This window comes from Aquarana catesbeiana, linkage group LG11 (genome assembly GCF_042186555.1).
Source record: "Aquarana catesbeiana isolate 2022-GZ linkage group LG11, ASM4218655v1, whole genome shotgun sequence".
In the NCBI taxonomy this organism is placed as follows: Eukaryota; Metazoa; Chordata; class Amphibia; order Anura; family Ranidae; genus Aquarana; species Aquarana catesbeiana.
The window spans coordinates 79,466,378-79,485,625 of NC_133334.1; the positions used below are offsets into that span (position 1 = coordinate 79,466,378).

Sequence of the window (19,248 nt, forward strand, 5' to 3'; positions counted from 1 at the left end):
GGTTTTCAAGCCAAAGGGTAGTCGCACCAAATATTGATTTGAATTCGATTTTTCTTCTGCTCGCATTTTGTAAACTGACAGAAATGAAAAATTAAAATATATATTTGAAAGCATTATTACTTTACAGCATTTCTTCACACCTGCCTAAAACTTTTTCACAGCACTGTATGTGGGGGGCATCTCAAAATTGTTTTTGGGAGGGTATTTTAGGTGCTTGGTTTGAACTTAAATTTTTTACTCTTTGTCTACCATTATTTTATTAAACTTTTTTTCATCACATAAGGGGCATGTCCCTTATGTGATGCATTTTTTGGTAACAGGTTTAATGAGACATCAGGGAACAAAGCTAACCTAATGCAGGTTGTATTGGCTTCTTCCCCATTGTACGGAACTTCCAGGTCAGTAACAGGAAAGGGAGATCAGCTCATGGAAAGCTGACAGTCGACTTGTCAGATTTAAAACCCCTTTAAAGTGACTGACTTACAGTAGTTTCTAGATTGTTGGCAGTAAATGGGTTAATACTTTCACTGTCCCAATACAAGATTAGTACTCCTAATCTGAATACTTGTTCTGGGACAGAAAATACTGAAACTATTGGATCACCATGCATTTTGCATTTTCAGAAAGAGGTCAGCAGTAGCCTGGGTGGTTTTCGTAGAACAGGTTTATGTTAAAAGTCTCCTATGCAGTGGAGTCAATAGGAGCCGTGTCTTTATCCAGGTACAACTTCACTCCACCCATCTAATACACTTGTCTGTCTATTCCTTACAGCCAGTGCACATTACCTACACACGTCCTCAGGAGCATACACTAGAGGTAAGACTTTAATTATCACCAGTTTCATTTTATTTGTGGAAAGCATTTTAATTTTAAAAACTCCCAGTTTGAGCATGGACATATATTTGTATTCCATTTAAAACAAAAAAATCAAAACAAAGACAGCAAGCTAGTATCAGTAATTTTAGGATAGGTTCATGCCACAAACTGCATGCCGGGAATCTGCATTGTGTTTGTGATGCGTTTTTAAGTGCATTTTTAAGAGATTACAGTTGACTATTAATTAGAAAAAAGTAAATCCTTCTAATCGTGTTCATGTCTAGATCTATTTTATAGTTAAAAAATGCTTGTGAGCAATGCATAACCATTTAAAAAATGATTATAGATTTAATGTAAAAATTTCTACGCTGTGTGTCAACAAGACTAGAAAAAACAATTCCGGCAGCTGACACATAACTAGTATAGCCAACTTATAACACAGATCATAGAAAAAGTATCAAACTTTTCAAAATACAGATAGATAGCAGTCATAATATAGAGGATCATTTAATAATAGAAAATAGTTCATAAAAGATGTTATATTAAGCAGATCATATAACAGTCTGTAGGGGAGGCCACCATCCCAGTGATCAATATGTAACATGTCCAGACAAATGCACTGTCACCAACAGTAAAATTGCACACACACTTACTGACTGCCGTTACAGCAGCTAAAGAGCTTCAAACACACGGAAACATCTCTGAATATATCGCAGTAAATCTGTATTTTGAACAGTTTGATTTTTCTAAGAAAAAAAAAAGATCAAACTCTAATTGCCCAAACCTATAATGGTAATTCTATTTATGTTTTAATATTTTATGTTTTAAAAGAGAGTATAAAGATATAACACAGTACAAAGTGTCTTTATATAAAAGGATTCATACTATCAAATGTGGTTCTCATAAAGTAACCTAATATAAAGAATTACCAATTGCATTTGTAAACATGTTCCCAGGTCATGCCATTACAACTGAAAATAAATGTTAGAGTTTGCCTACTACTAATGTAAGAAGTAATTAGAATAGAGAGTAAATTATAAACGAGCAAATTATACTAATCAATAGGGAAAAATGCAATGCAATTTTAATACAAATGTTACAACATAGTGTTGGTGTCCAATGGAGTCATGCTAGAATAAACAATGCCTTACAATCCACACCCAACCAGGTAAGACCTTATCTTACAGAGTTGGTGGTGAAAAGACACTGTAAAATTAATTTTTACTGTGGATGGGCAGTTTTACTTAGATATCAATCTATTACCTAATGCTAAAACATGAGTTGCAGATCCAAAAAAAAAAGTTGCACCAATGTTTTAAGCTCCTTTTTCACTAGACAAAAAAAAAAAAAAAAAGCTTATACCATTTATATGTTTAAAGTGTAACCATTTGAAGACCAGGTGTCTGACCTTACCTTACCTTCCAAGTAAAAATTTGTATTTTTTGCTAGAAAATTACTTCCAAACCCCCAAACATTTATATATATATATATATATATATATATATATATATATATATATATATATATATATATATATATATATATATATATATATATATATATATATATATGTGTGTGTGTGTGTGTGTGTGTGCTATCTCTTGCCTTGATTATAGCAACTCCTTTCTCATTGGCCTGCCTCTCCATAGGCTATCCCCTCTTCAGTCTATCATGCTGCCAGACTTATCCACCTTACCAACGACCCAATCACCCAGCGAATTAAATTAAAAATACTAACCACAACATACAAAGCCACTCACAACTCTGCCCCGAGCTACATCACCAATCTTGTCTCCAAATATCACCCAAACCATCCTCTCCGCTCCTCTCAAGACCTCCTGCTCTCAAGCTCCCTCGTCTCCTCCTCGCAGGCTCGTCTCCAGGATTTCTCCAGAGCCTCTCCCATCCTCTGGAACTCGCTACATCAACCTGTCCGGCTATCCCCTACTCTTGCTCCCTTCAGGTGATCCCTGAAAACTCATCTCTTCAGGGAAGCCTATCACCAACTAATCTTTACCACTTCCAGCAGCTCATTCCCCACAGTTACAACCTTTTGTACCACCTGCCCCACCCTATTATATTGTAAGCTCTTCTAAGCAGGGCCCTCTTAATCCTCTTGTATTTTACCGTATTATAACTGTATTGTCCCCCTTTTATATTGTAAAGCACTGCGTAAACTGTTGGCGCTATATAAATCCTGTATAATAATAATTATGTATCTATCTATCTATCTATCTATCTATCTATCTATCTATCTATCTATCTATCTATCTATCTATCTATCTATATCCCCATCAAGCAATTATTTAAAGCATGAGCCAATTAATCAACTATCACACATCAGTAACCCATTCTAGAGTAAATTTTTTCCTCCTTTGGAGTGAGGAATGAATGTCATTTGATAGCTGTCTTTCTGAAACACCAAAAACAATTGCATTAGGTGTTACTGATGTGTGATAAATGATTAATTGGTTCCTGCTTTAAAGGAGAAGTACAGCCAAAGCTCGTTTGGCTGTACTTTTCCTGTGGATAACAGGAGTACAGTTCGTTCTGCACTCCTGTGACCCATTTTCTGACGCCACAGAACAGGACCAGACTCGGGCAAGATAACGACCATGAAGTCGTAATTCACCCACATGCCTGTACTTGAACTTGGCTCAGCCTCTCAGCGAGCTGCTGAGAGCCTGAGCCAGCCGCTCCCCTCCCCTCCACAGCTCAGTGCTCCAGTGAGCGAGGGGGGCTGAGCAGAGAGTGGTGACTGACAGTCAGCAGCTCTCTGCTCAGGGAGCTGTGAGAACCGAGCGATGTGTTTGCTCGGTTTTCAGTGCTAGAGGTGAACAGATACAGCATCAAACCGTTGCTGCATCCACATAGACAAGTATGATTCTTTAATAAAAAAAAATACATCTCTTTAAATAATTTGCTTGATGGGGAGATATATATCTGACACATGTATGTTATTCAGATTATGCTCCAGCCTCAAGGAGGGAGTTCTGTACTTTGCCCGAAACTGTTATTTGGAACATAACATGTAACCTTCTCTCTCTCTCTCTCTCTGTATATAGATATCTATATATCGATATATAGATATATATAGGTTTAGCAGATGTCCTAGAGAGTAAAATGGTGTTTTTGCAATTTTTTTATGTCGCAATGGTTTTTCAAACGCAAATTTAAAAAAAATACACTTTAATAAATTTTAATGCACACAAAAACAATATAATGCCCAATTTTTTGCTAAAGTATAAAAGATGGTGTTATGCTGAGTAAATAGATACCTAAAATGTCACGCTTTAAAATTGCGCACGCTCGTGGAATGGCAACAAACTCCATAGGCAATGCTTTAAAAGCCTTTACAGGTCACCAGTTTAGCGTTACAGAGGAGGTCTGGCACTAGAATTATTGGTCTTGCTCTGACATTCGCAGCATTACCTCAGATGTGTGGTGAGATTGCCATTTATACGAGGGTTCTTCAAAAAGTTTCCGCACTTTTTTTTTTAAATACGTTTTGCAGCCATCGTCACCTTAGCATGACTACTCTTATACTAAACTGTAAGGTCAGCCAGCATGCCAGTCAGACTAGTCACATGACACTCTCAGACACAAACAATTACTACTGCTCCTCCCTCACTGTTTCTAATGAAAATATAAAAGTGTGGAAACTTTTTGAAGACCTCTCGTATATATATGTGCAAGACCAACATGTGTATTTGCCTTTGCACACGAGCACGGGGGGACGGGCACTTTAAAAAAAAAAATATATATATATATATATTTTTTTTTACACTGTTTTTTTTTTTTTTGATTGCTTTTATTGTTGTCACAAGGAATGTAAATATCCCTTGTGACAGCAATAGGCAGGTGATCTCTCTTTATGGAGAGATCTGGGGTCTATTAGATCCCAGATATCTCCTCTGCCCTTAAAAGCATCTGAACTCACCAAGATCGGTGTGATCAGATGCTTTCACTCTTTAAAAATGGTGCTGTTTATATCCGGGGAAACCAGAAGTGACAAAAATGCTTGCTGCTTCCGGTTTCCTATACCACAGAGCTCATCTGGGACATTCTGTTCCTTGACAATCTCTATGGTAAGCCTGTGGAACTGCCAGCTTCATTCCAGGCTCGCCAGTGGGACAGGAGAGGTACCGGTGGGAGGGGGCAACCCCTCCCTCCTCCAGTAAAAGCCATTCAGCAGCTAATTAGCCACTATAGCCGATAGCCTCCTAAAAAACAGTCCCCTGCTACTTGCACCTAAGTTTTCTCCAAATTATCCCCGGGTTCATATACCAACTCTCCTTGCAGATCCTGGCTTAACTGTCCCACCATTGGGTTTTGAGCAGAGGGCTTAAACTGGCAGTGTGGCAGCCAATAGGAAGCCTTTTTGGTCCTGGCAGTCCTCCCTTCCCCATTGCTAGGGGTGGATTTAACAGCAGAAAATCAGATTCCTAGGCTACACTCTTTCTTGTATAGTCAATTGCAGCAGCGCAGAGAGGAAAAAACACGGGCTGTGCAGCAGAGGTGGAGTGTGCTGCTGAGTAGCTTAAAGGGACATCCAGCAAATTTCAGCACACATGTATTGGGGGCCTGATAGGGTGGCCACCCAATAGTGGTCCCTCTCATTCATGCCCTGAATCCTGGGGTCCACATGTTTTTGAGCATGAAAGATAGAATTTGGCACAAATTACTTACAGCAAAGCACACTAAGGACAATACTTTTAGAATACTTTCACCTTCAGAATGTTACACCCATATTTAGGGTCTATCATGTTCCAGTTAGTGCCCTGCTTATCAACCCGATCCCCTTCCCCATGTAACAGCAGGCAAGGGTTCTTCTCCCTGTACCAACTGTCACATTTTAAAAATGGCATGGCTGTGCGGGCCTCCACTCACACAGCCACATACAGTATCTCACAAAAGTGAGTACACCCCTCACATTTTTGTAAATATTTTATTATCTTTTCATGTGACAACACTGAAGAAATTACACTTTGCTACAATGTAAAGTAGTGAGTGTACAGCTTGTATAACAGTGTAAATTTGCTGTCCCCACAAAATAAGTCAACACACAGCCATTAATGTCTAAACCACTGGGAACAAAAGTGAGTACACCCCTAAGTAAAAATGTCCAAACTAGGCCCAAAGTGTCAATATTTTGTGTGGCCACCATTTTTTTTCCCAGCACTGCCTTAACCCTCGTGGGCATGGAGTTCACCAGAGGTTCACAGGTTGCCACTGGAGTCCTCTTCCACTCCTCCATGAGGACATCACAGAGCTGGTGGATGTTAGAGACCTTGCACTCCTCCACCTTCTGTTTGAGGATGCCCCACAGATGCTCAATAGGGTTTAGGTCTGGAGACATGCTTGACCAGTCCATCACTTTTACCCTCAGCTTCTTTAGCAAGGCAATGGTCATCTTGGAGGTGTGTTTGGGGCCGTTATGTTGGAAAACTGCCCTGCGGCCCAGTCTCCGAAGGGAGGAGTCATGCTCTGCTTTAGTATGTCACAGTACATGTTGGTATTCATGGTTCCCTCAATGAACTGTATCTCCCCAGTGCTGGCAGCACTCATACAGCCCCAGACCATGACACTCCCACCACCTTGTTTGACTGTAGGCAAGACACACTTGTCTTTGTACTATTCACCTGGTTCCCACCACACATGCTTGACACCATCTGAAACAAATACATTTATCTTTGTCTCATCAGACCACAGGACATGGTTCCAGTAATCCATGTCCTTAGTCTGCTTGTCTTCAGCAAACTGTTTGTAGGCTTTCTTGTGCATCATCTTTAGAAGAGGTTTCCTTCTGGGATGACAGCCATGCAGACAAATTTGATGCAGCGTGCTGCGTATGGTCTGAGCACTGACAGGCTGAACCCCCCACCCCTTCAACCTCTGTAGTAATGCTGGCAGCACTCATACGTCTATTTCCCAAAGACAACCTCTGGATATGATGCTGAGCACACGCACTCAACTTCTTTGGTCGACCATGGCGAGGCCTATTCTGAGTGGAACCTGTCCTGTTAAACTGCTGTATGGTCTTGGCCACCGTGCTGCAGCTCCGTTTTAAGGTCTTGGCAATCTTCTTATAGCCGAGGTCATCTTTATGTAGAGCAACAATTCTTTTTTTCAGATCCCCAGAGAGTTCTTTTCCATGAGGTGCCATGTTGAACTTCCAGTGACCAGTATGAGAGAGTGAGAGCATTAACACCAAATTTAACACACCTGCTTCCCATTCACACCTGAGACCTTGTAATACTAACGAGTCACATGACACCGGGGAGGGAAAATGGCTAATTGGGCCCAATTTGGACATTTTCACTTAGGGGTGTACTCACTTTTGTTGCCAGCGGTTTAGACATTAATGGCTGTGTGTTGAGTTATTTTGAGGGCACAGCAAATTTACACTGCTATACAAGCTGTACATCAACGACTTTACATTGTAGCAAAGTGTCATTTCTTCAGTGTTGTCACATGAAAAGATATAATAAAATATTTACAAAAATGTGAGGGGTGTACTCACTTATGTGAGGTACTGTAATTCATTCACAGGGATCTGTGAATAGGAAAACTACAAGTCCTGTCTGCTACTGTGGTAGAGGGACTTGTAGTTCTCAATGGACTGTGCTGAGAAAGCACCCACATAGTCCAATCACTTATCTGCCAGCTTTGTAACTGAGAGCCTGTATGAAGGTACCGGCACAAAGCTGGAGGGAGTGTACAGGAGCCTGACGTTGCACATGTGATCTGCTGATCATTGGTGCAATGCATTTTAGGATCCCGTAGGAAAAAATAATAAATTTACTTTTTTTCCCCTGGAAAAATATGTGCCTTTTTCAATTTTTTTTCCTAAAAGGTGAACTTAGCTTTTAAATGCTTTTTTTTCCATAAAACATCTTAATAACAAATACACGTTCTTATTTTTTTTTCCTCTACGAAATTCCTAATCTGCGTTTAATTTTGAAAGTTTCCTCCAGTTACCTGTGTGTGTCTCTCAAAACACGGCATGTACAATTGAAGTACAAAGCAGGAATGCATACGTGGAGGGAACTCCTGCAGGACTCCATAGGTACCAGCAGCACAGGGGGAAACACATAGAATTAGCAGTGTGTCAGCATGGACAGAGGAAACTTCCAAAAGTAAATGCCTAGGATTTTTTTTTAGAGATAAAAAGCAAGCAAATGTAAGTTTTATTATCTGTTTTATGGAAAAAAAATAGGTTTCAATGTCACTTTATCAATCTTATCCCACCACGTACAACTCCCCGGGTTTAGGAGGGTGAAATACCTCCCTTAATGTCTGCACCATTTCCTTCTTTTTTCACCACCTCCTCCTCCTTCTGGGATTCCTTCTCTGACCCACAAGGATGGAAGCATTAGGCAAAGGATCCTGCTTGCACTAGTCCTCTTCTTCTGCTGCTCCTCCAGTGCCTGAGCTATGAGGCTATAGAGTGTGTGTTCCAGGAGCAATATGAGAGGATTATTATTATACAGGATTTATATAGCTCCAAAAGTTTGTGCAGCGCTTTACAATATTGGGGCAAACAGTACAATTACAAAACAATTCCATACAGGAGGAATCAAAGGGCCCAGTTTAATATTTAGGAGGGAGGGTATTTGTATCACTAATCCCTGCCTCATTACAACTCACCATTTTGATCATCTTTTTGAAAGTTGCCAAAATGTTGCATGTTTCTTGAAGCTTCCCAGATCTTGTTTTTGTACCATAATCACACAGGTTCTTTGATGGCACACTGCTGCAAGTGCAGCCTCTGCAGTATGTCCAATGTTGAATTCCAGCACCTGGGGGTGTTGCAGATGAGACAGTTGGCAGGAATCTTATGTTGGCACTGCATTTCTGCAGGTCGGTGTTCTGCAATGTTGGGGCCCTTTAATGTAGGCACACGGAAGTGACGATGACTCAAGGGAGTAAGTTCAGTAGCAGTCAGATGTAGAGTTAGACTTAGTAGATGGGTAGGCTCCTTAGCGCAGCAAGGCAAAAATAAGGCAAGTTCAGATGGCAGTTGGCGGTGTAAATACTAAGGTAATATGCAGCACGAAAGGGGTACGTAAAGAGCAAATCAGGGTCAGTGTTCTGTGATACTGACAGTTTTCGGGCTCTGTCTCTGATGTTGATGGCTGTTGCTTAAAAGTGAAAGTGGCCGCAGGTGTGATAGACCTCTTGTGGCAAAGTGTCAATAGTGAATAATGACTCCTTTCCAGGTTTAGCTTGAAGAAAGGGTTAAAAGTTGTAGCTCTTATGCAGGTCAGAGACCCTCTCACCGGATCCCTCTCCAGCAGTCCTGGTGCATAAGCAAGTATTCTGTATAGTGGGGGGCCCCTTAATTAGCGGTGCAGCAACAGCAGCTGAGGCAAGGGTGACTTGACAGCGATTTTGGTTGGTGGTTGCCCATACTCGCAATTAGTTCTGGCATGGCCCCGTCTGATGCAGTTCAGCCTCGCATGGTTCAGCACAGCTTGACACAGCACAGCTCACACACTCCTTCTTGGTTGATGTGTCTCTCCCCCAACTGCCCAGCTTCTTCCTGGGCTTTTACTTATATATCATACCCCTGCTTATGAGCCTTGTAGTTGCAGCCCCCGGATTGGCTGTAGGTAGAATTCTCCTTCAAGACTACTTCTCCCAGGCTGCCCCTGGCAACTGTATTCTGATTACAGTTAGGCAATAACTAGTTGGCACTGCCATCTTGTGACCAAATGAATTCCTGCAACTCAGTATTTTTTTTTTTGTTTACAAACTTTTTTATTTGGTACAAAGAAATAGTACAAAAAGCTTATTGACATATGCCATAAAATGTACAATCAAAGTAATTTCTACAGAAAGGAATAACAAAATATATTAAGTGGTTCTTGAATGGAGTATATATTTATATATAAATATAGCAATTCCTATTATACATTAAACTATATTAATATAATACTCTTCAGTGAACTTCAGTATTTGGTATAAGTATTCGGGGTTAAAGAAGAGATTAGCATGGTTAAACCATGGGTCCCTTTTTGTTGTGTAGAATTGGTTATTTTGGTGTTTTTTAGTGTGTGGAATATTTTTTCATTAAATTAATATTGTTAATTCTGGTTTTCAAATGTGAAAGAGGAACTGTGGGGGATTTCCAATGGTATGCTATCAACCAGTGTACAGCAACACATATTGTGTGGATCAATCTCATATTATGTATGGAAAGACCAATGATAGGGGAAAATAGGAGACAGTTATAGATAGTGAGGTTTATTTTACTATGTGAAATTTTGGAGGCAAATTTTTCAAGTTGTTTCCATATCTGAGTAACTCTATCACAATCCCAGAAGATATGAGAAAAGGATCCTGCTTAATTGCAACCTCTGAAACATGTATGAGGGGTATCAGGGAAAATAGCATGAATTTTAACTGGAGTATAATACCACCTTGTAAAAAGTTTGATTGCAGTTTCTTTGATCGTGATTGATCTTGTGCATTTGTGTAAGTTAATGATACATTTGCCAATTTTCCATTGTAAATGAGAAATCACATTCTTGTTCCCACTTAAGCATATAGGGAAGTTTGGATTGTTCTGCATTATTGACTAGATTAGAGTAGATTTCAGATATCAGACCTGTTCTCCTAGGTGTTTTTAGACAAATGTTTTCAAAAAATGATGGTGGGAGTGAGTTTACTGTTTGGAAATATGTACTAAAAAAAATGTCTAATTTGGAGAAATTTATTAAACTCTGTATTGGGGATCTGATGTCTAGATTTCAATGAAGAGAATGAAGTTGTTGTTTTCTAAAAAATTAAAGAGGGATATTAGGTTATTATTTGTCCACCATGAAAAGTCTCCTATTTCATTTGAGGTAAGGGGGAATTTTGGGTCACCGATAAAAGATGCAAGTGGAGGTGTGTTAGAGGTTAAGTTATATTTTTTGTTATGTAGTTTCCATAATTGATATGAATGTGAGACTAATTATTTAAGGTTGTCTAGGATGTGAGTTGATACTTTATTACCCCATAATATACTTGAGATAGAATATGGTTGGATGGAGTCTTTTTCAAATCTAACCCATGGGACTTTGGGGTTGGGAATGTGCCATTGTGCTATTTGTGACCATCTGGTGGCTAGGTAATAAAGCCAGATGTCTGGGAGACCTAGACCACCATTTTTCTGTGGATTGTGTAATACTGATCTAGATAGACGTGGATGGGAGTCTGACCAGATAAATGTATTGATTTCTGTTTGGAATTTAGTAATAGTTACTTTATTTTATCTGATTGGGAGAGCTCTAAATAGGTATAAAATTTTTGGTAAGATTGTCATCTTAATCGCTGTAATTCGGCCAAGAAAAGATATTTTAAAAGATTTCCATAATTTGAGCATCAATCTCATTTTTTGTATTAATGGGGTGTAGTTTTTTAAGGAAAGGTCATTAATATTTGGTGTAAGTAATATACCAAGATATGGGAGAGAATCCATTGACCATGAGAAATTGAATGAGGAACGTAAGGAGTCTAATTGGGATGATGGGATGTTAATTGGCATACCTATAGATTTGGTGACATTCACTGTTAGGCCAGATAGTGAGGCGAATGTTTTGAGAGTATGTAGTAAATTTGGTAAAGCAATATTGGGTTGTGTGAGGAATAATACCATATCGTCAGCATACATACTCAATTTATAGGTATTATTGTTAGACTTATAACCTTTTATATCTGGGTTGTGCAGTATTGCTGTAGCTAAGGGTTCAAGCTCTAATGCGAATAAAAAGGGAGATAGGGGACAACCCTGTCTTGTTCCTCTGCCTAGTCTGAAAAAGTCTGAATTACAGCCTGGTAATCTAATCCTAGTGGATGGGTTATGATAAAGTGTGTGAAAGGCATGGAGAAATTCACCTAAGAAGCCGTATCTTTTCAGAACTAAGTCAAGGAAATCCCAGGATACACTATCAAATGCTTTATTGATATCGAGACTAAGAAGTAAAACAGATTTGGAGTTGATATTTGCGTCTTGTATTATGTTAGTGACTAATCTAATGTTGTCTGTAATTTGTCTACCAGGTATGAAACCTGATTGGTAGGGGGAGATTAGTGAGGGAATTATTAATGCAAGTCTATTGGATAATAGTCTACAGAATATCTTAAGGTCGTTGTTTATTACAGAAATTGGTCTATAGTTTTGTGGCAATGTGTGGTCTTTGTTTGGTTTTGGGATAAGAGACATATTTGCAAGAAGCACTTCTTCTGGGAACTGTTCTCCTTTAAGAATGTTGTTATATAATTTTGCTAAATTTGGTGTTAATAATTGTTGATATTGTTTATAATAGAATGAGGTGAATCCATCTGGGCCCGGGACTGAGTTTTTTTTAAGGGATTTTATTATATGATGTATTTCCTCCTCTGTGCATGGGGCGTTTAAAGCATCTATTTGTGTTTGGGTTAGCTTTGGAAAAGGGATTTTCTCCAACCAGGACATTGCTGTGGGCGGGATCGATGAGTTAGGGGCTGAAAGTAGGTCAGAGTAGAATTTTTTAAAAATAGATAATATTTCTTGTGGATGAGTGACTAGTTGGTTTGAGTTATTTTTAAGTTTATATACATGGGTGGGTTTTATTGATTGGTTAAGCTTGTGCGCAGACATTGACGAATATACATTACTTGACAGGAAAAATTTTGCTTTTGACCATCTAAGGGACTTTTCTGCTTTATATGTGAGTAATGAGTCTAATTCATTGCGTTTTTGGGATATTAATAAATATATGTTTGTGTCGTGCGTGTTGGTATGAATTTTGTATAGGTTGTGAAGATCTTTAGTAAGGGTATGAATTTTTTTCCCATTCTAGTTTATTACATCTTGCTGCTCTTTTGATGAGAAGGCCTCTCAAAACAGCCTTATGTGCTAACCATAATGAAGTTGGAGAGATCTCTGGGGTAGAATTTAGATTGAAATAGTCTTTTATTTCTAAAGCGATCTCCTGGTTGTGTATGGGGTCTGTTAGAATTGATTCGTTAATTCTCCACGAATATGGAGTAGAAGTGAGGCCTATAAATTGAGTATTAAACGTTGTGATTTGATGGTCTAACCAAGCACACGGGTGTATTGAGGCATCGTGGGAATTGGCAAGGATTATTGGAGTGCAAAAAATGTAATCAATACGTGAGTATGAATCGTGCGGGTGTGACTAAAAGGTATACTCACGAGCACCTAAATTCAATGATCTCCACGTATCAATTAGTTGTAAACTATTTATGTGTGTTATGGTTGTTTTTGAGAATGTTTTGGAGTTTTGATTTTGTTTGCTGCGGTCTAAGTTAGGTTGGTAGGCCGAGTTAAAATCACCACCTAAAATAATATGTGGTGAGTGGTATTGTTGTAGTATATTAAAGAAATTTGTGAAAAAAGTAGTTTGTGAATCATTTGGTGCATATACATTAGCAATCGTTAGTTCTCTACCGGATAACAATCCTTTTCTGATGATGTACCTACTATCTTGATCCTTGTAAACCTGTTGAACCTCCAATGGAAAAGAGTGGTGGATAAAAATTGCCTCACCTTTGGTTTGGAGGTGGATGTGGTATAAAAGGATTGATTAAAAGCTTTATGGAAATATGTGGGGTGTCCATCTTTCATGAAATGTGTTTCTTGTAACAATAATACTTTGGCATTTCGTTTTTTATATTGTAAGAATGCTTTTTTCCTCTTGTGTGGTGAATTAAATCCTTGGACATTGTGAGATAAGATTGTTATAGCCATGTGGTTAGACACAATTTTGGGGGCTCATCAGGAAGTAAGATTTGATAAAATAAGGGAAATATGGTGTATAATTGACTGACCAATTGTATTAGAGATAGACACGGTAAAACAGGCGTACAAGGATTTAATCCAGTGTATAAACTTTGCAATCAAGAATTTAAACTCAGTCTTTGAGTATATGAGACAAAATTTTTGCTTCTAACAAGAGATAACATTAATAAGAACATAAAAAGATATATGAATAATCTTTTAGGAAAAATAGAAAACATTTCTCTAGTGAGAAAATATGTAGAGACTGAGAGGGGGTCAATCATGTCGGCATAGGCGGGACGCCACCTCCAATGTCATAGGGATGTATATCTGTGCAGCTTATATCTAGTATACTAGAGATTAAAGACGGTGTCAGTGTATCTATTATTTATTACTGTGGAAAAGGAAGCTGAAGAGAAAGAAAAAAAAAAAAAAGGAAGCTAGAAATAGATCTAAATATCTAGTGATGTTGAAGAAGAAACACATACAGATCAAACTTTAGATCTATTGTACGGTTATTTACTAACACGTTGTGAATAATATGCATTACTACCACCATACCAGAGAATAAAACGTGTAATTGTAGTATTAACTGATATGCTCAACTGGTATATTGATCCACTAATGGGCAGGCCAAATTGTTGATTAGCCTAAGAAATTCAAACCATGTTGCTGCATGGGCGTACGTCTAGAGAGGATTTTGCAAAACATACCTAAAAGAGAGCAACAAGTGTCTATGGTCTGATTCTTTTACTTGGTATGCCTTACCAATATATGACACAAGATGGCACTGTTATGATATGGTATGATATATAAAAAATTGCATTGAGACTAATAAAAGTCTGTGTAGGGAAAGATATTTAAGGCTTGTAGTGCTAAGTTGTGACAGTAGATGTCAGTGTAGTACCATTATTCAGATGAGCTTAGAAAGTCCATCTGAATATACTTGCCTCACTATGAAATCATATATTGTATTAATACAGTATTACCATTAGTTATTCATAGATGTATTGTGTATCTGTATGTAATTACAAGGCCTCAATATTTAGTAAGGGTGAGTAGGCACATATCAGTTAGGTAATAAACTGTATATAACAATAAAATAAAAAGGGGGCGTGGCCTGACCTCGGGAGAAGATGGCAGCTTAAATCTTCTGCTCCCGCTGACAGAGAGGATCTTCTAGCTAAAACGGAGGTTATTTGCCCGCCTTAACGCGAAAAAACCATGGGAACTTCATCCCGCAGCTCCTCCGCATCCAGATCAAGGTCCCCTCGCGACTTGACTGGTAGGAATAGCCACATTATACCAGAAATGTTCCGCTCACAGTCTGGCAACATGGCGCCCACACGAGGCCTGCCTCAGACAACAGGCCTACCGGAGGAAAATGGAGCAGTGATTCTAACGCCGAACTCCCAACCCAGCCTCCAAGACCTACACTCCGTAGCGCAGGATATAAAAAACACCCTCACGGCAGCTCTAACAGCGGCAATCACGGATCTCAAGATCGACATTCAAGCGATTGCAGGCAGAGTCCAGGAAGTGGAGAAGACGACCACGACCCACTCTACAGTGCTCCGCCGTACATGCCAGGCCCTGGATACACACACCCTACAACTGCGAGATATGAATCGACACTTGGAGGATTTGGACAATCGCGGCAGGCGCCACAATTTGCGGGTGAGAGGCCTGCCGGAATCGATTGAGGCTGACAGGCTCCAAGCAGAGATATCCAGCTTCTTTAACAGTCTCCTGGATAAACCACCAACCACCCCCATAGGTATGGAACGCATACACCGCGCCCTACGCCCACGGGGGAGAGAAGCTGACCCGCCTAGGGATGTGATTTGTCATATTATTGACTACCATCTGAAGGAAGAACTGCTTCGTAAGGCCCGTTTGGCTACAAAGCTCTCACACAATGGTGCCGACATACGCATTTTTCAAGATCTCTCCACAATAACACTACAGCGCCGGAGAGAACTGCGCCCCCTGCTGGAAGTACTTCGTTCCAAGGATATCGCATATAGGTGGAAATTTCCCTTCGGGTTGTCAGCATCCTACCAGGGCCGCACTGCACTGCTCAGAGTGCCGGAAGATTTACGCTATTTCTGCGAAACCCTTGACTTACCGTTCACGGATGTCCCCGAATGGTATGCGGAATTCCGCCCTCCGGCCTCCAGAAGACTCCCGCCTGACAGTGAACCAATGGACACTCAGCCGCACCGCTACAGACGGCAGCGATCCCCATCCGAAACAGGACAACGACTCCATGGACCTGGTACTGCCAGGGGCCCCAGCCCGCTAGACACACCGCAGACCAGACGAGCACGCCGGGACCGCTGATCAACGAAGATGGATCGCATGACACACGGAGTCTCGATTCGCTAACTGTCTTTTGTCTCACGGGTTACAGTGAGTTCCGTTCCAGTTTGTTTTTTTTTTCTTTTCTCCTTCTCTGGTTTATGTTACGTTTTGACCACGCCAGCCGCTAACCGCCAAGCCCCCTGCAGTCCTAACTGTCGGCTCAAGACTTAACCAATCCGCTCGAAACGTCACCCTATGAGTGAGAACACTGAAACCACAGGGACTGCTGATGTAGAGAAGAATCAGGAACCCCGGATCAACACTATCTTCAACATAGGAAGAAACCAAGATCACACAAGATATGACATTTTAGATCACACGGCTTTGGTCACTCTCGCCAGCTATGTGCTCACAGTCACAGTATCCTTTCCGCCTCTGATCCCTTACTCACACGCACTTTGATCGGAGAGTGAGGGAGACCGGGTAGCTCTAAGAGCCAACTGAAACGTAAAAGCTCTCGTGCTAACACTAACCTTTTAATGTCTTACGCTAACCATTAATGCTTAATATCTCTAGTCTGGAATTGAATGGACAAGAATGGAGGGGGTGATGGTTCGCGGGAATGATATAAATGATCTCCTACATGATATTGCCAAATTTACACAATATAAGACCGATGCTTCATACACGAATTTATGTGCAATTTAATACAAGTTTGATCAGATTAATCTAGGATATTGCCCGATGCGTGGCACACGGTTATCTAGAACGATGATTACACTACCACTCCTCGGTCAGACATTACCCCGGCTACACCACTTGCAGCATGCAGGTGGGGGAGATTCGGTTCCCGCAAGTCATCACCTCCTATGCGGTATGGATGATACTTAGAATGTATGATGTGAAAGGCTTAGGTTTTGGTACCAACTTTTAAAAGCGATGAGCACATAATTGGTAGATCAGCATGCACATAAATTTATCCTATGCTCATGGGTAGAGGGGAGGGCCCCGGGGGCATCATGCTACCTACAACACACACTAATATACTGCTCTGTTCAAGTAATGAAGCAGGTTGCGCCAATCTAGACTAACCCTGGTTGCATGAAAACGTGACAAACAGGGTTCTTATTAACTTGGAAAATATCTCCACTAAACGCCAATCTACACAGATGGTTGAGGGGCTTGGTGACCTCGGCGTCCCATCTCATCATACCCAGCATAGGGTATGCTCAATGACGCATGCACTATTGACCTGTGGCGTGGGGGAGTGGTGTCTCTACGGGCCCCTACTCTATTCATGGCCACGTAAGATTTGAAACTCCACCCAGTATATAGAGGTTACGGAAGGTACTACACATCTAGACGTATCCTAGACATGACTGAGGGAAGGCCCATGTTCCCTCTTGATTAGAATTCCCGGTCTCCTACCCTCCAGCTGGTGACACAGCAGCTAGCCGCGACTTGTTATGGAAGACACGCACATCTCACTGCTACCGGTTAAACCAAAACATAGAGCTTAAACATACACGCCCAACATCGGGGGCAGTAGCCAACGCAATACACAATTGTTGGATCAAGGATGATAGCATGATAGGTTGGAGTCTCCACGGTTATGAGCTGTATTTGTCTTTAATCCAGCACCGATGGTCATTTTTAAGAAGTGTTTATGATTCCTGCCGATTTATGATAATCGAAACCTTAGTAACACTTACGAAACATACACTAGATTATTCTTGCCTAGACGGTACCCTGAATAGAGACTATCACGGACCAGGGACATAAGAATCTAAACCTCAGACGGCACTCTTCCTCAGACATACAGGTAACTCCTCACAAATGTTTGGCACGCCTTTGTAACTAAATGAGCTCCTCGGCGCCCATTAGTTATTACTCCTCATATCTATTCATACATTACCCAGGTTCCCCTCTCCACTAGTTTACCATAATTTTACACCTCCCACATAGGCTTGTTCCACCTCCCTGTCAAGCGGGTAGCCTCTCCTATTCGAAAACACACCCCTTCATTCCGACGTCAGTCGCTCCTCACTTCAGTGGCGCCCATAAGCACTTAAGCTGATATATATCTCAGATCTCATTACACGCCACAGACTCACTCCGGTTCTACCTAACCTTAGGTAGTTTGTCCCTACGGACCAGCGAGCAGGATCTCGCTGATCACCGGAAACGACCACACCCATAAACGAAGTCACCCGACTGTTCACTCCCACTTACGCACTGCACTCTAGCATAATAGTATTGTATCCTCAGACCCCCATACATCTTCTAAAAACCCGGATAATTTTCGAAACCCCCTCCAGAGCCACAAATTCTCTGACACCTCTGTCTAATCCCCTCTACAACTCTTTTCTCGTCCTCCTCCGACAGAGACGCTCAGGTATAAGGACTCTTCACGCTATCCTTACTCAGCTCATCCACAGTTCAAACCCGCCAGCAATATGCAGCACACACCATCACCCAACAACAAATCAATCAAAATAATATCTCTAAATGCAAGGGGACTTAACATCCCTGAAAAACGCTCTCAGTTGCTACTTTCCATGCATAAAAATAAAGCGGACATTGTCTTTCTCCAGGAGACACACTTTAGAACAAGCTCCATCCCCAAACTCTCCAACTATCGATTCCCAACTTCCATACACGCATCTAACAACTCTACAAAATCGAAAGGAGTCTCCCTCTTATTTGCTAAAAACTGCCCGTTTCACGTTACAGACACATGCATAGACTCAGAAGCGCGATATCTTTTTGTCAAGGGCACACTACACGGCAAAAGAATAACCCTAGCTAACATATATGCACCCAACACGAAACAAGTACCCTTCTTCAGGTCCACCTTAAGAAAACTCACTTTGTTCCAAGACGGCATTCTCATATTAGGAGGAGACTTCAACGTCCCGCTAAATCCACTACACGATACTTCAACCGGTTCATCCAGCTTACCATATAGCGCACTACGCGCAATTAAATCGCAATTGACAGAATTATCACTTCACGACTCCTGGCGCACTCTCCACCCGAACGAGAAGGATTTCACTTTTTTCTCGACTCCACACAACAGATACTCCCGATTAGACTACCTATTTATTTCACAAAGAGACCTGCCAATGCTAACGACGACCACCATAGACCCCATGTATCTCTCCGACCATCACCCTATTTCCATGACGCTAGCTTTCTCACACACTCAGCCCAGACACCATATTTGGCGTCTGGACCCCTCGCTTCTCACGGACACAGCAACCATGACAGCCATACAACAACGCCTCCTGCTTTACTTTAAAGAAAATGACTCCCCGGAAATCTCCCCTATGATGAGATGGGAAGCACATAAAAGC

General features: G+C 40.8%; 1 protein-coding gene across 1 annotated transcript in view; it reads left to right on the plus strand.

Annotated features, from left to right (window-relative positions):
• Positions 1 to 675: 675 nt before the first annotated feature.
• The window catches only part of LOC141112113 (4-galactosyl-N-acetylglucosaminide 3-alpha-L-fucosyltransferase FUT6-like), a 48,669-nt gene continuing 30,096 nt past the window's right edge, over positions 676 to 19,248 (plus strand). Inside the window, exon 1 of the mRNA XM_073604580.1 lies at positions 676 to 816. The gene's annotated coding sequence lies outside the window, so the exon portion shown is untranslated. The remainder of the gene's footprint in view (positions 817 to 19,248) is intronic.